General features: G+C 42.6%; 1 protein-coding gene across 2 annotated transcripts in view; it reads left to right on the forward strand.

Moving 5' to 3' along the window:
• Positions 1-14,763, forward strand: part of ZNF292 (zinc finger protein 292) — a 404,138-nt gene that overhangs the window by 264,397 nt on the left and 124,978 nt on the right. The gene's annotated exons all lie outside the window — the stretch shown is intronic.

A 14,763-nucleotide genomic window follows, 5' to 3' on the forward strand; every position in this document is an offset into this window, starting at 1 on the left:
GTATTAGCGACTCTAGATGATTGTGACCCTATAGTGGTTCCAGAGAAATTGTGTAAAATGGATAAATACTTAGAGGTTCCTGTTTACACTGATGTTTTTCCAGTCCCTAAGAGGATTGTGAATATTATTACTAAGGAGTGGGTAGACCAGGTATTCCGTTCTCTCCCCCTCTTGTTTTTAAGAAAATGTTTCCCATATCTGACACCATGCGGGACTCATGGCAGACAGTTCCTAAGGTGGAGGGAGCTATTTCTACTCTTGCTAAGCGTACAACTATACCTTTCGAAGACAGTTGTGCTTTCAAAGATCCTATGGATAAAAAATTAGAGGGTCTCCTGAAGAAATTTTTTGTTCATCAGGGTTTTTCTCTCCAACCTATTGCGTGCATTGTTCCTGTAACTACTGCAGCTGCTTTCTGGTTTGTGGCTCTAGAAGAGGCTCTTCAGATGGAGACTCCATTAGAGGAGATTATGGACAGAATCAAGGCCCTTAAGTTGGCTAATTCTTTTATTACTGATGCTGCATTTCAACTGGCTAAATTAGCGGCAAAGAATTTAGGTTTTGCCATTTTAGCACGCAGGGCGTTATGGCTTAAATCCTGGTCTGCTGATGTGTCATCTAAATCTACACTTTTTGAACATCCCTTTCAAGGGAAAGACCCTATTCAGGCCTGAACTGAAAGAGATTATTTCAGACATCACTGGAGGGAAAGGTCATACCCTTCCTCAGGATAGATCAAATAAGATGAGGACCAAACAAAATAATTTTCGTTCCTTTCGGAATTTTTAGTGGTCCTGCTTCAGCTTCCTCTGCTTCAAAGCAAGGGGGAATTTTGCCCAATCCAAGTCAGTCTGGAGACCTAACCAGGCTTGGAACAAGGGTAAACAGGCCAAGAAGCCTGCAGCTGCCTCTAAGACAGCATGAAGGGGTAGGCCCCGATCCGGACCGGATCTAGTAGGGGCAGACTCTCTCTCTAAGCTCAGGTTTGGGCAAGAGATGTTCACGATCCCTGGGTTTTAGAAATTGTGTCCCAGGGATATCTTCTGGAATTCACATTTCTCGATTGTCTGTAAGCCAGACAAAGAGAGAGGCGTTTTTACGCCGTGTAGAAAACTTACATACCATGGGGGTGATCTGCCCAGTCCCAAAAGAGGAACAGGGGCTAGGGATCTACTCAAACCTGTTTGTGGTTCCCAAAAAAAGAGAACTTTCAGACCAATCTTGGATCTCAAAATTCTAAACAAATTCCTCAAAGTTCCATCATTCAAGATGGAGACTATTCGGACTATTCTACCTCTGATCCAGGAGGGTCAATATATGACTACCGTGGACTTAAGGAATGCGTATCTACACATCCCTATTCACAGAAATCATCATCAATTTCTCTGATTCGCCTTTCTAAACAGGCATTACCAGTTTGTGGCCCTTCCCTTTGGGTTGGCCACGGCTCCAAGAAAAATCAAAACTCTTGACCTCTTGCCGAGCTTGTCATTCCATTCCTCGGCCATCAGTGGCTCAGTGTATGGGGGTAATCGGACTCATGGTAGCGGCAATGGACATAGTTCCTTTTGCCCGCCTACACCTCAGACCACTGCAACTATGCATGCTCAAACAGTGGAATGGGGATTTTGCAGATTTATCTCCTGAACTGCATCTGGACCAGGAGACAAGAGATTCTCTTCTCTGGTGGTTGTCTCAGGACCACCTGTCTCAGGGAATGTACTTCCGCAGGCCAGAGTGGCTCATTGTAACGACAGATGCCAGCTTGCTAGGCTGGGGTGCAGTCTGAAACTCCCTGAAAGCACAGGGCTTATGGTCTCAGGAGGAATCTCTTCTTCCGATAAACATTCTAGAACTGAGAGCGATATTCAATGCGCTTCAGGCATGGCCTCAGCTTGCTGCGGCCAAATTCATCAGGTTTTAGTCGGACAACATCACGACTGTAGCTTATATCAATCATCAAGGAGTTCTCTAGCGATGATGGAGGTAACCAAAATAATCCGATGGGCAGAGGATCACTCTTGCCATCTCTCAGCAATCTACATCCCAGGAGTAGAGAACTGAGAGGTGGATTTCTTAAGTCGTCAGACTTTTCATCCGGGGGAGTGGGAACTCCATCCGGAGGTATTTGCTCAGCTGATTCAGCTATGGGGCACACCAGAATTGGATCTGATGGCGTCCCGTCAGAATGCCAAACTTCCTTGTTACGGGTCCAGGTCCCGGGATCCCAAGGCGGTGCTGACAGATGCTCTAGCAGTGCCTTGGTCCTTCAATCTGGCCTATGTATTTCCACTGTTTCCTCTCCTCCCACGTCTGGTTGCCAGAATCAAGCAGGAGAGAGCTTCGGTGATTCTGATAGCACCTGGGTGGCCACGCGGGACTTAGTATGCAGACCTAGTGGACATGTCCTCGGTTCCACCGTGGACTCTGCCAATGAGGCGGGACCTTCTAATCCAAAATCTGGTTTCTCTGCGTCTGACTGCTTGGAGATTGAACGCCTGATTTTATCAAAGCGTGGTTTCTCTGAGTCGGTCATTGATACCCTGTTTCAGGCTAGAAAGCCTGTCACCAGGAAGATCTATCATAAGATTTGGCGCAAATATCTTTATTGGTGTGAATCCAAAGGTTACTCGTGGAGTAAGATTAGGATTCCTAGAATATTGTCTTTTCTCCAAGAAGGTTTGGAGACGGGATTATCAGATAGTTCCCTAAAAGGGCAAATATCTGCTTTGTCTATTCTACTACTCAAACGTCTGGCAGATGTCCCAGACGTTCAAGCATTTAGTCAGGCTTTGGTCAGAATTAAGCCTGTATTTAAGCCTGTTGCTCCGCCTTGGAGCCTAGACTTAGTCCTTAAAGTTCTTCAAGGGGTTCTGTTTGAACCTATGCATTCCATAGATATTAAGCTTCTATCTTGGAAAGTTTTTTGTTTTTAGTAGCTATCTCTTCGGTTCGAAGAGTTTCTGAGCTATCTGCTTTACAGTGTGATTCCCCTTATCTTATTTTCCATGCAGATAAGGTGGGTTTTTGCGTACCAAACCTGGGTTTCTTCCTAAGGTTGTTTCTAATAAGAATATCAATCAAGAGATTGTTGTTCTTTCACTGTGTCCTAATCCTTCTTCAAAGAAGGAACGTCTATTGCACAATCTTGATGTGGTTCGTGCTTTAAAGTTCTACTTACAAGCAACTAAAGATTTCCGTCAAACATCCTCATTGTTGTTGTTTATTCTGGTAAGCGGAGAGGTCAAAGGGCAACGGCTACCTCTCTTTACTTTTGGCTGAAAAGCATCATCCATTTGGCCTATGAGACTGCTGGACAGCAGCCTCCTGAAATAATTACTGCTCATTCTTCTAGAGCTTTGGCTTCCACATGGGCTTTTAAAAATGAGGCTTCTATTGAACAGATTTGTAATGCGGCGACTTGGTCTTCGCTTCATACTTTTTCCATGTTTTACAAATTTGATACTTTTTGCTTCTTCGGAGGCTTTTTTTGGGAGAAAGATTCTACAAGCAGTGGTGCCTTCCGTTTAAGGTCCCTGTCTTGTCCCTCCCTTCATCCGTGTCCTAAACCTTTGGTATTGGTATCCCACAAGTAAGGATGAATCCGTGGACTCGATACATCTTACAAGAGAAAACATAATTTATGCTTACCTGATAAATTTATTTCTCTTGTGATGTATCAAGTCCACGGCCCGCCCTATTTATTAAGACAGGCATATATATTTTTATTTTTAAACTTTCAGTCACCACTGCACCCTATAGTTTCTCCTTTTTTCTTCCTAGCCTTCGGTCGAATGACTGGGGGGTGGAGCTAAGGGGGGAGCTATATAGACAGCTCTGCTGTGGATGCTCTCTGCCACTTCCTGTAGGGGAGGAGAATATCCCACAAGTAAGGATGAATCCGTGGACTCGATACATCACAAGAGAAATAAATTTATCGGGTAAGCATAAATTATGTTTACTTTCCGGATAGGGAGTGTCCATGACCCCACCCTTATTTCTTTCATGTAATTAGCAAGAGTCCATGAGCTAGTGACGTATGGGATATACATTCCTACCAGGAGGGGCAAAGTTTCCCAAACCTCAAAATGCCTATAAATACACCCCTCACCACACCCACAATTCAGTTTTACAAACTTTGCCTCCGATGGAGGTGGTGAAGTAAGTTTGTGCTAGATTCTACGTTGATATGCGCTGATCTCCTTCTACGGGGTCTATTTCATAGGTTCTCTGTTATCGGTCGTAGAGATTCATCTCTTACCTCCCTTTTCCGATCGACGATATACTCTTATATATACCATTACCTCTGCTGATTCTCGTTTCAGTACTGGTTTGGCTTTCTACAAACATGTAGATGAGTGTCCTGGGGTAAGTAAATCTTATTTTCTGTGACACTCTAAGCTATGGTTGGGCACTTTGTTTATAAAGTTCTAAATATATGTATTCAAACATTTATTTGCCTTGACTCAGAATGTTCAACTTTCCTTATTTTTCAGACAGTCAGTTTCATATTTGGGATAATGCATTTGATTTAATCATTTTTTCTTACCTTCAAAAATTTGACTATTTTCCCTGTGGGCTGTTAGGCTCGCGGGGGCTGAAAATGCTTCATTTTATTGCGTCATTCTTGGCGCGGACTTTTTTGGCGCAAAAATTCTTTTCCGTTTCCGGCGTCATACGTGTCGCCGGAAGTTGCGTCATTTTTTGACGTTATTTTGCGCCAAAAATGTCGGCGTTCCGGATGTGGCGTCATTTTTGGCGCCAAAAGCATTTAGGCGCCAAATAATGTGGGCGTCTTATTTGGCGCTAAAAAATATGGGCGTCGCTTTTGTCTCCACATTATTTAAGTCTCATTTTTCATTGCTTCTGGTTGCTAGAAGCTTGTTCTTTGGCATTTTTTCCCATTCCTGAAACTGTCATTTAAGGAATTTGATCAATTTTGCTTTATATGTTGTTTTTTCTCTTACATATTGCAAGATGTCTCACGTTGCATCTGAGTCAGAAGATACTACAGGAAAATCGCTGTCTAGTGCTGGATCTACCAAAGCTAAGTGTATCTGCTGTAAACTTTTGGTAGCTATTCCTCCAGCTGTTGTTTGTATTGATTGTCATGACAAACTTGTTAATGCAGATATTTCCTTTAGTAAAGTACCATTGCCTGTTGCAGTTCCTTCAACATCTAAGGTGCAGAATGTTCCTGATAACATAAGAGATTTTGTTTCTGAATCCATAAAGAAGGCTATGTCTGTTATTTCTCCTTCTAGTAAACGTAAAAAATCTTTTAAAACTTCTCTCCCTACAGATGAATTTTTAAATGAACATCATCATTCTGATTCTGATGACTCTTCTGGTTCAGAGGATTCTGTCTCAGAGGTTGATGCTGATAAATCTTCATATTTATTTAAAATGGAATTTATTCGTTCTTTACTTAAAGAAGTTCTAATTGCTTTAGAAATAGAGGATTCTGGTCCTCTTGATACTAATTCTAAACGTTTGGATAAGGTATTTAAATCTCCTGTGGTTATTCCAGAAGTTTTTCCTGTTCCTAATGCTATTTCTGCAGTAATTTCCAAAGAATGGGATGAATTGGGTAATTCATTTACTCCTTCTAAACGTTTTAAGCAATTATTTCCTGTGCCGTCTGACAGATTAGAATTTTGGGACAAAATCCCTAAAGTTGATGGGGCTATTTCTACCCTTGCTAAACGTACTACTATTCCTACGTCAGATGGTACTTCGTTTAAGGATCCTTTAGATAGGAAAATTGAATCCTTTCTAAGAAAAGCTTATCTGTGTTCAGGTAATCTTCTTAGACCTGCTATATCTTTGGCTGATGTTGCTGCAGCTTCAACTTTTTGGTTGGAAACCTTAGCGCAACAAGTAACACATCATGATTCTCATGATATTATTATTCTTCTTCAGCATGCTAATAATTTTATCTGTGATGCCATCTTTGATATTATCAGAGTTGATGTCAGGTTTATGTCTCTAGCTATTTTAGCTAGAAGAGCTTTATGGCTTAAGACTTGGAATGCTGATATGGCTTCTAAATCAACTCTACTTTCCATTTCTTTCCAGGGTAACAAATTATTTGGTTCTCAGTTGGATTCTATTATTTCAACTGTTACTGGTGGGAAAGGAACTTTTTTACCACAGGATAAAAAATCTAAGGGTAAAAACAGAGCTAATAATCGTTTTCGTTCCTTTCGTTTCAACAAAGAACAAAAACCTGATCCTTCATCCTCAGGAGCAGTTTCAGTTTGGAAACCATCTCCAATCTGGAATAAATCCAAGCCAGCCAGAAAGGCAAAGCCTGCTTCTAAGTCCACATGAAGGTGCGGCCCTCATTCCAGCTCAGCTGGTAGGGGGCAGGTTAAGTTTTTTCAAAGAAATTTGGATCAATTCTGTTCACAATCTTTGGATTCAGAACATTGTTTCAGAAGGGTACAGAATTGGTTTCAAGATGAGACCTCCTGCAAAGAGATTTTTTCTTTCCCGTGTCCCAGTAAATCCAGTAAAAGCTTAAGCATTTCTAAATTGTGTTTCAGATCTAGAGTTGACTGGAGTAATTATGCCAGTTCCAGTTCAGGAACAGGGGATGGGGTTTTATTCAAATCTCTTCATTGTACCAAAGAAGGAGAATTCCTTCAGACCAGTTCTGGATCTAAAAATATTGAATCGTTATGTAAGGATACCAACGTTCAAGATGGTAACTGTAAGGACTATCTTGCCTTTTGTTCAGCAAGGGAATTATATGTCCACAATAGATTTACAGGATGCATATCTGCATATTCCGATTCATCCGGATCATTATCGGTTCCTGAGATTCTCTTTTCTGGACAAGCATTACCAGTTTGTGGCTCTGCCGTTTGGCCTTGCTACAGCTCCATGAATTTTTACAAAGGTTCTCGGTGCCCTTCTGTCTGTAATCGGAGAACAGGGTATTGTGGTATTTCCTTATTTGGACGATATCTTGGTACTTGCTCAGTCTTTACATTTAGCAGAATTTCATACGAATAGACTTGTGTTGTTTCTTCAAGATCATGGTTGGAGGATCAATTTACTAAAAAGTTCATCGATTCCTCAGACAAGGGTAACCTTTCTGGGTTTCCAAATAGATTCAGTGTCCATGACTCTGTCTTTAACAGACAAGAGGCGTCTAAAACTGATGGCAGCTTGTCGAAACCTTCAGTCACAATCATTCCCTTCGGTAGCCTTATGCATGGAAATTCTAGGTCTTATGACTGCTGCATCGGACGCGATCCCCTTTGCTCGTTTTCACTTGTGACCTCTTCAGCTTTGTATGCTGAATCAATGGTGCAAGGATTACACAAAGATATCTCAATTAATATCTTTAAAACCGATTGTTCGACACTCTCTAACGTGGTGGACAGATCACCATCGTTTAATTCAGGGGGCTTCTTTTGTGCTTCCGACCTGGACTGTAATTTCAACAGATGCAAGTCTCACAGGTTGGGGAGCTGTGTGGGGATCTCTAACGGCACAAGGAGTTTGGGAATCTCAGGAGGTGAGATTACCGATCAATATTTTGGAACTCTGTGCAATTTTCAGAGCTCTTCAGTTTTGGCCTCTTCTGAAGAGAGAATCGTTCATTTGTTTTCAGACAGACAATGTCACAACTGAGCCATACATCAATCAACAAGGAGGAACTCACAGTCCTCTGGCTATGAAAGAAGTATCTCGAATTTTGGTTTGGGCGGAATCCAGCTCCTGTCTAATCTCTGCGGTTCATATCCCAGGTGTAGACAATTGGGAAGCGGATTATCTGTCGCCAAACGTTGCATCCGGGCGAATGGTCTCTTCACCCAGAGGTATTTCTTCAGATCGTTCAAATGTGGGAACTTCCAGAAATAGATTTGATGGCGTCCCATCTAAACAAGAAACTTCCCAGGTATCTGTCCAGATCCCGGGATCCTCAGGCGGAGGCAGTGGGTGCATTATCACTTCCTTGGAAGTATCATCCTGCCTATATCTTTCCGCCTCTAGTTCTTCTTCCAAGAGTAATCTCCAAGATTCTGAAGGAATGCTCGTTTGTTCTGCTGGTAGCTCCGGCATGGCCTCACAGGTTTTGGTATGCGGATCTTGTCCGGATGGCCTCTTGCCAACCGTGGACTCTTCCGTTTAAGACCAGACCTTCTGTCACAAGGTCCTTTTTTCCATCAGGATCTGAAATCCTTAAATTTAAAGGTATGGAGATTGAACGCTTGATTCTTCGTCAAAGAGGTTTCTCTGACTCTGTGATTAATACTATGTTACAGGCTCGTCAATCTGTATCTAGAGAGATATATTATAGAGTCTGGAAGACTTATATTTCTTGGTGTATTTCTCATCATTTTCCTTGGCATGCTTTTAGAATTCCGAGAATTTTACAGTTTCTTCAGGATGGTTTAGATAAAGGTTTGTCCGCAAGTTCCTTGAAAGGACAAATCTCTGCTCTTTCTGTTCTTTTTCACAGAAAGATTGCTATTCTTCCTGATATTCATTGTTTTGTACAAGCTTTGGTTCGTATAAAACCTGTCATTAAGTCAATTTCTCCTCCTTGGAGTTTGAATTTGGTTCTGGGGGCTCTTCAAGCTCCTCCGTTTGAACCTATGCATTCATTGGACATTAAATTACTTTCTTGGAAAGTTTTGTTCCTTTTGGCCATCTCTTCTGCCAGAAGAGTTTCTGAATTATCTGCTCTTTCTTGTGAGTCTCCTTTTCTGATTTTTCATCAGGATAAGGCGGTGTTGCGAACTTCTTTTGAATTTTTACCTAAAGTTGTGAATTCCAACAACATTAGTAGAGAAATTGTGGTTCCTTCATTATGTCCTAATCCTAAGAATTCTAAGGAGAAATCGTTGCATTCTTTGGATGTTGTTAGAGCTTTGAAATATTATGTTGAAGCTACTAAATCTTTCAGAAAGACTTCTAGTCTATTTGTTATCTTTTCCGGTTCTAGAAAAGGCCAGAAAGCTTCTGCCATTTCTTTGGCATCTTGGTTGAAATCTTTAATTCATCTTGCCTATGTTGAGTCGGGTAAAACTCCGCCTCAGAGAATTACAGCTCATTCTACTAGGTCAGTTTTTACTTCCTGGGCGTTTAGGAATGAAGCTTCGGTTGATCAGATTTGCAAAGCAGCAACTTGGTCCTCTTTGCATACTTTTACTAAATTCTACCATTTTGATGTATTTTCTTCTTCTGAAGCAGTTTTTGGTAGAAAAGTACTTCAGGCAGCGGTTTCAGTTTGAATCTTCTGCTTATGTTTTTCGTTAAACTTTATTTCTCCAACATAGGTGTGTCCGGTCCACGGCGTCATCCTTACTTGTGGGATATTCTCTTCCCCAACAGGAAATGGCAAAGAGCCCAGCAAAGCTGGTCACATGATCCCTCCTAGGCTCCGCCTACCCCTGTCATTCTCTTTGCCGTTGTACAGGCAACATCTCCACGGAGATGGCTTAGAGTTTTTTAGTGTTTAACTGTAGTTTTTATTATTCAATCAAGAGTTTGTTATTTTAAAATAGTGCTGGTATGTACTATTTACTCTGAAACAGAAAAGAGATGAAGATTTCTGTTTGTATGAGGAAAATGATTTTAGCAACCGTTACTAAAATCCATGGCTGTTCCACACAGGACTGTTGAGAGGAATTAACTTCAGTTGGGGGAACAGTGAGCAGTCTTTTGCTGCTTGAGGTATGACACATTCTAACAAGACGATGTAATGCTGGAAGCTGTCATTTTCCCTATGGGATCCGGTAAGCCATTTTTATTCACACAGTAAATAAGGGCTTCACAAGGGCTTATTAAGACTGTAGACATTTTCTGGGCTAAATTGATCATATTTACACATATTTAGCCTTGAGGAATCATTTAATCTGGGTATTTTTTGTAAAATAATATCGGCAGGCACTGTTTTAGACACTTTATTCTATTGGGGCTTTCCCTAATCATAGTCAGAGCCTCATTTTCGCGCCGGTATGGCGCACTTGTTTTTGAGAACAGCATGACATGCAGCTGCATGTGTGTGGAGCTCTGATACATAGAAAAGTCTTTCTGAAGGCATTATTTGGTATCGTATTCCCCTTTGGGCTTGGTTGGGTCTCAGCAAAGCAGATTCCAGGGACTGTAAAGGGGTTAAATATAAAAACGGCTCCGGTTCCGTTATTTTAAGGGTTAAAGCTTCCAAATTTGGTGTGCAATACTTTTAAGGCTTTAAGACACTGTGGTGAAATTTTGGTGAATTTTGAACAATTCCTTCATACTTTTTCGCAATTGCAGTAATAAAGTGTGTTCAGTTTAAAATTTAAAGTGACAGTAACGGTTTTATTTTAAAACGTTTTTTGTACTTTGTTATCAAGTTTATGCCTGTTTAACATGTCTGAACTACCAGATAGATTGTGTTCTGACTGTGGGGAAGCCAAGGTTCCTTCTCATTTAAATAGATGTGATTTATGTCATAAAAAATTTAGTAAAAATGATGCCCAAGATGATTCCTCAAGTGAGGGGAGTAAGCATGGTACTGCATCATCCCCTCCTTCGTCTACACCAGTTTTGCCCATACAGGAGGCCCCTAGTACATCTAGCGCGCCAATACTCCTTACTATGCAACAATAACGGCTGTAATGGATAATTCTATCAAAACATTTTAGCCAATATGCCCACTTATCAGCGAAAGCGCGACTGCTCTATTTTAGAAAATACTGAAGAGCATGAGGACGCTGATGATATTGTTTCTGAAGGGCCCCTACACCAGTCTGAGGGGGCCAGGGAGGTTTTGTCTGAGGGAGAAATTTCAGATTCAGGAAAAATTTCTCAACAAGCTGAACCTGATGTGATTACTTTTAAATTTAAGTTGGAACATCTCCGCGCTCTGCTTAAGGAGGTGTTATCCAATTTGGATGATTGTGATTATCTGGTCATTCCAGAAACACTATGTAAAATGGACAAGTTCCTAGAGGTCCCGGGGCCCCCCGAAGCTTTTCCTATACTCAAGCGGGTGGCGTACATTGTTAATAAAGAATGGGACAGGCCCGGTGTACCTTTCGTACCTCCCCCCATATTTAAAAAATTGTTTCCTATAGTCGACCCCAGAAAGGACTTATGGCAGACAGTCCCCAAGGTCGAGGGGGCGGTTTCTACTCTAAACAAGCGCACCACTATACCCATAGAAGATAGTTGTGCTTTCCAAGATCCTATGGATAAAAAATTAGAAGGTTTGCTAAAAAAGATGTTTGTTCAGCGAGGTTACCTTTTACAACCAATTGCATGCATTGTCCCTGTCACTACAGCCGCGTGTTTCTGGTGCGATGAGCTAGAAAAGGCGATTATTAGTAATTCTTCTTCTTATGAGGAGATTATGGACAGAATTCGTGCTCTTAAATTGGCTAATTCTTTCACCCTAGACGCCACCTTGCAATTGGCTAGGTTAGCGGCGATAAATTCTGGGTTTGCTATTGTGGCGCGCAGAGCGCTTTGGTTAAAATCTTGGTCAGCGGATGCGTCTTCCAAGAACAAATTGTTTGACATTCCTTTCAAGGGGAAAACACTGTTTGGCCCTGACTTGAAAGAGTTTATCTCTGATATCACTGGGGGCAAGGGCCACGCCCTTCCTCAGAATAGGTCTTTCAAGGCCAAAAATAAACCTAATTTTCGTCCCTTTCGCAGAAACGGACCAGCCCCAAGTGCTACGTCCTCTAAGCAGGAGGGTAATACTTCTCAAGCCAATCCAGCCTGGAGACCAAGGCAAGGCTGGAACAAAGGAAAGCAGGCCAAGAAACCTGCCACTGCTCCCAAGACAGCATGAGACGCGGGCCCCCGATCCGGGACCGGATTTGGTGGGGGGCAGACTCTCTCTCTTCACTCAGGCTTGGGCAAGAGATGTTCTGGATCCTTGGGCGCTAGAAATAGTCTTCCAAGGTTATCTTCTGGAAGTGATTCATCCTGTTCCATTAAAAGAACGAGGGATGGGGTTCTACTCCAATCTGTTCGTAGTTCCCAAAAAAGAGGGAACGTTCAGACCAATCTTAGATCTCAAGATCCTAAACAAGTTTCTCAAGGTTCCATCGTCCAAAATGGAAACCATTCGAACAATCCTTACATCCAGGAAGGTCAATTCTTGACCACGGTGGATTTAAAGGATGCGTATCTACATATTCCTGTCCACAAGGAACATCATCGGTTCCTAAGGTTCGCATTCCTGGACAAGCATTACCAGTTCGTGGCGCTTCCTTTCGGATTAGCCACTGTTCCAAGGATTTTCACAAAGGTACTAGGGTCCCTTCTGGCGGTGCTAAGACCAAGGGGCATTGCTGTAGTACCTTACTTGGACGACATTCTGATTCAAGCGTCGTCCCTTCCTCAAGCAAAGGCTCTCACGGACATAGTCCTGGCCTTTCTCGGATCTCACGGATGGTAAGTGAACGTGGAAAAGAGTTCTCTATCTCCGTCGACAAGAGTTCCCTTCTTGGGAACAATAATAGACTCCTTAGAAATGAGGATTTTTCTGACAGAGACCAGAAAAACAAAACTTCTAAACTCTTGTCGGATACTTCCTTCCGTTCCTCTTCCTTCCATAGCGCAGTGCATGGAAGTGATAGGTTTGATGGTAGCGGCAATGGACATAGTTCCTTTTGCGCGCATTCATCTAAGACCATTTCAATTGTGTATGCTCAGTCAGTGGAATGGGGACTATACAGACTTGTCTCCGAAGATACAAGTAAATCAGAGGACCAGAGACTCACTCCGTTGGTGGCTGTCCCTGGACAACCTGTCGCAAGGGGTGACCTCCCGCAGACCAGAGTGGGTCATTGTCACGACCGACGCCAGTCTGATGGGCTGGGGCGCGGTCTGGGGATCCCTGAAAGCTCAGGGTCTTTGGTCTCGGGAAGAATCTCTTCTACCGATAAATATTCTGGAACTGAGAGCGATATTCAATGCTCTCAAGGCTTGGCCTCAGCTAGCGAGGGCCAAGTTCATACGGTTTCAATCAGACAACATGACGACTGTTGCGTACATCAACCATCAGGGGGGAACAAGGAGTTCCCTGGCGATGGAAGAAGTGACCAAAATCATTCAATGGGCGGAGACTCGCTCCTGCCACCTGTCTGCAATCCAAGGAGTGGAAACTTGGGAAGCGGATTTTCTGATTCGTCAGACATTTCATCCGGGGGTGTGGGAACTCCATCCGGAAATCTTTGCCCAAATAACTCAACTGTGGGGCATTCCAGAAATGGATCTGATGGCCTCTCGTCAGAACTTCAAGGTTCCTTGCTACGGGTCCAGATCCAGGGATCCCAGGGCGACTCTAGTAGATGCACTAGTAGCACCTTGGACCTTCAACCTAGCTTATGTATTCCCGCCGTTTCCTCTCATCCCCAGGCTGGTAGCCAGGATCAATCAGGAGAGGGCGTAGGTGATCTTGATAGCTCCTGCGTAACCACGCAGGACTTGGTAGGCAGATCTGGTGAATATGTCATCGGCTCCACCATGGAAGCTACCTTTGAGACGAGACCTTCTTGTTCAAGGTCAGTTCGAACATCCGAATCTGGTCCTACTCCAGCTGACTGCTTGGAGATTGAACGCTTGATCTTATCAAAGCGAGGGTTCTCAGATTCTGTTATTGATACTCTTGTTCAGGCCAGAAAGCCTGTAACTAGAAAAATTTACCACAAAATATGGAAAAAATATATCTGTTGGTGTGAATCTAAAGGATTCCCTTGGGACAAGGTAAAGATTCCTAGGATTCTATCCTTTCTTCAAGAAGGATTGGAGAAAGGATTATCTGCAAGTTCCTTGAAGGGACAGATTTCTGCCTTGTCTGTGTTACTTCACAAAGAGCTGGCAGCTGTGCCAGATGTTCAAGCCTTTGTTCAGGCTCTGGTTAGAATCAAGCCTGTTTACAAACCTTTGACTCCTCCTTGGAGTCTCAACTTAGTTCTTTCAGTTCTTCAGGGGGTTCCGTTTGAACCCTTACATTCCGTTGATATTAAGTTATTATCTTGGAATGTTTTGTTTTTGGCTGCAATTTCTTCCGCTAGAAGAGTTTCAGAATTATCTGCTCTGCAGTGTTCTCCTCCTTATCTGGTGTTCCATGCAGATAAGGTGGTTTTACGTACTAAACCTGGTTTTCTTCCAAAAGTTGTTTCTAACAAAAACATTAACCAGGAGATAGTCGTGCCTTCTTTGTGTCCGAAACCAGTTTCGAAGAAGGAACGTTTGTTGCACAATTTGGATGTTGTTCGCGCTCTAAAATTCTATTTAGATGCTGCAAAGGATTTTAGACAAACATCTTCCTTGTTTGTTGTTTATTCTAGTAACAGGAGAGGTCAAAAAAGCAACTTCTACCTCTCTCTCTTTTTGGATTAAAAGCATCATCAGATTGGCTTACGAGACTGCCGGACGGCAGCCTCCTGAAAGAATCACAGCTCATTCCACTAGGGCTGTGGCTTCCACATGGGCCTTCAAGAACGAGGCTTCTGTTGATCAGATATGTAGGGCAGCGACTTGGTCTTCACTGCACACTTTTACCAAATTTTACAAGTTTGATACTTTTGCTTCTTCTGAGGCTATTTTTTGGGAGAAAGGTTTTGCAAGCCGTGGTGCCTTCCATTTAGGTGACCTGATTTGCTCCCTCCCTTCATCCGTGTCCTAAAGCTTTGGTATTGGTTCCCACAAGTAAGGATGACGCCGTGGACCGGACACACCTATGTTGGAGAAAACAGAATTTATGTTTACCTGATAAATTACTTTCTCCAACGGTGTGTC

This window comes from Bombina bombina, chromosome 4 (genome assembly GCF_027579735.1).
Source record: "Bombina bombina isolate aBomBom1 chromosome 4, aBomBom1.pri, whole genome shotgun sequence".
Classification (NCBI taxonomy): domain Eukaryota; kingdom Metazoa; phylum Chordata; class Amphibia; order Anura; family Bombinatoridae; genus Bombina; species Bombina bombina.